The sequence below is a fragment of the Neomonachus schauinslandi genome, chromosome 10 (genome assembly GCF_002201575.2).
Source record: "Neomonachus schauinslandi chromosome 10, ASM220157v2, whole genome shotgun sequence".
Lineage (NCBI taxonomy): Eukaryota > Metazoa > Chordata > Mammalia > Carnivora > Phocidae > Neomonachus > Neomonachus schauinslandi.
The window spans coordinates 85,316,838-85,319,515 of NC_058412.1; the positions used below are offsets into that span (position 1 = coordinate 85,316,838).

At 40.9% G+C, this 2,678-nt stretch overlaps 1 pseudogene; it reads left to right on the top strand.

The window, feature by feature from the left end:
- The first annotated feature begins 838 nt into the window (after nucleotides 1–838).
- On the top strand, nucleotides 839–1,362 carry LOC110572026 (annotated as a pseudogene).
- The last annotated feature ends 1,316 nt before the right edge of the window (nucleotides 1,363–2,678 follow it).

Consider the following 2,678-nt stretch of genomic DNA (forward strand, 5'->3'; position numbering starts at 1 on the left):
TTCTCCAAATATTCCTTATTAATTAAATAGCTTGGAGCCACTCCTATGGTAACAAAGCCCTCAAGTTTAATGAACCATCACAATGACAACTGGTTACGTGGTCTTAATTTTACCCTCTAGAAACATTCTCAGTGAGGAATTAGTCTCACTATATAAATATTTTCTCGATCCCAAAATTAGCCCTAAATTTCAGGTTAAATCGGCTTTTCCTCTTTATGGCAGAATTGACAAGTTTGGGTGACCTGTACTTTGTAATTTCCAAAGCAGGTGTCCTACTTTATATAAAATATAAGCTGTAGAGTTTCAGTTTGTCTTTGTTTCATATAGAGATTAGTTGTTTTTTTTTTTTTAAGTGTTATTAAGTCATAATACAAATTCAGGACCTGGAATTGTTGATACTTTGTTTCAAGAGAAACAGTGCTTCTTGAAGCTATTTACTGAAAGGTGAGAGGGTGAAGAAACAGAGAAGCTGTCTGAGTGCTGTTGGTGTGCCTGCCATAAAGGGCCCCTCATTTTGCACCTGCTCTTCTATACTGACTAGGTTTGGCTTTATTGTAGCCATTTTAACCTTGGTCTTGTAGTCTCATATATTCTTGTTTCTTCCATCAAATTGCTCTTGTCCTGAGAATTTTCCTACCTTACTTAATTCTATAGCCCCAGCATATGGACAGTACTTGTCACACAATAGGCACTTAATTATTGCTTGTTACATGAATGCTTAATAAATATCAAACCTAAGCTGCCATCTTGCATCCCCGTGCGTGTGCACCTAATCTCAGCTGGTTTGCCCGAGACCCCCTGAGCGCCAACCCTATTCCCCCGCCTGGTCCCATTTCCGCTCCAACAAGATGAAAGAAACTATCATGAACCAGGAGAAACTCGCCAAACTGCAAGCACAAGTGTGCATTGGTGGGAAAGGAACTGCTCGCCGAAAGAAGGTGGTTCATAGAACGGCTACAGCAGATGATAAAAAACCTCAGTTCTCCTTAAAGAAGTTAGGGGTAAACAATATCTCTGGTATTGAAGAAATGAATATGTTCACAAACCAAGGAACAGTGATCCACTTTAACAACCCAAAGTTCAGGCGTCGCTGGCCGCGAACACTTTCACCATTCAGGCCATGCTGAGACAAAGCAGTGGGCAGAAATGCTACCCAGTATCTTAAACCAACTCAGTGCAGGCAGTCTGACTAGTTTAAAAAGACTGGCTGAAGCTCTGCCCAAACAATCTGTGGATGGAAAAGCACCACTTGCTACCGGAGAGGAGGATGATGATGAAGTTCCAGATCTTGTGGAGAATTTTGATGAAGCTTCCAAGAATGAAGCAAACTGAATTGAGTCAACTTCTGAAGAACATAAAACTTGAAGAAGTTACTGGGAGCTGCTATTTTATATTATGACTGCTTTTTAAAATTTTGTTCATGGATCTGATAAAATCTAGATCTCTAATATTTTTAAGCCCAAGCCCCCGGGACACTGCAGCTCTTTTCAGTTTTTGCTTATATACAATTCATTCTTTGCAGCTAATTAAGTTGAAGAAGCCTGGGAATAAAGTTTGAAACAAGGTTAATAAAGTTCTTTGCCTAGGAATAAATAAATAAATAAATAAATAAATAAATAAATAAATAAATATCAAAACTAAGTTTACAGAACCACTAAACCAGCTGTGAAAAAAATCTTAGCTAGTCTGCACTGACTAATGAGGAATGTAGTTGCCTCCCTAATAAATACATTACTCAAGTAGCAGACTCGGGACCAGAACTTGGATCACTGCAACCTGGCTGCTTCCCCATGTTGTCCGTCTTCCTCCCCCAAAGCTGTCTCTCATACTTGACTTCACATTTCCTTTAGAGTCAGTTCGTGTCTGAGCTGAGCTGTGGTGTGAAGTGGATCAAACATTTGTGTGCTAATTCAGAAAGTTGGGTCAGTAGTGATTGCCTGAAATGCCAGGCATTCTAGAACTGTGCCAGGGTTCAGAAAGAGAGTCCCAGTGCTGGGTGATGATGAGTACCACGTGAGGGTATGAGTGTGTTGGTGTTTGTGCCGGATGTTCAAGTGCCACACATGAAATTTAAGTAAGTCCCTGCTTGTTGAGCACCTGCTTTGTGCAAGCCATTCCAGCAGATGCTCAGGGTAAGGGTGGTATTTAAAAATTAATGAGGAGTTTACCTAGGATCAAATATTAACCAAGCAAGAAAATTGTTGTGACTTCATAAAAAGTCAGGGACTCTGAAAAGAGATGTGGCACCCAAAGACCTTAGTTTGAGTTAAGAAACAGCCATCTAGCTGGTGGGCAACACTGGGCATGTCATTTAACCTCTCTGAGCCTCAGCATCTTTATCTGCAAAAGCTATTAAGGGAGAATGCTTTCAACAGTCAATAATAAAACACAAAAATCACTTAAATAGTAATTTGTTGTCTCATTTAACCAGAAGTGAGGAAGTAGGTCATTCTAGAGTTGGTGAACTCAGTAGCTTGTTGACGATGTGAGGACCCTGGGCGCCCCCACCTTGCAGCCCTGCCATTCTCAGGGTGTCAGAAGTGCCTCCGCAGGAGTCACAACATGGCTTCACCAGCTCCAAAAATTCAATCCTCACACCACAGTGTCCCAGAGTAAAAAAAAATGGGGAGGAGATGGTCAGTATTCACCTGTGCATTTGCATTATCATTTCCCCAAAG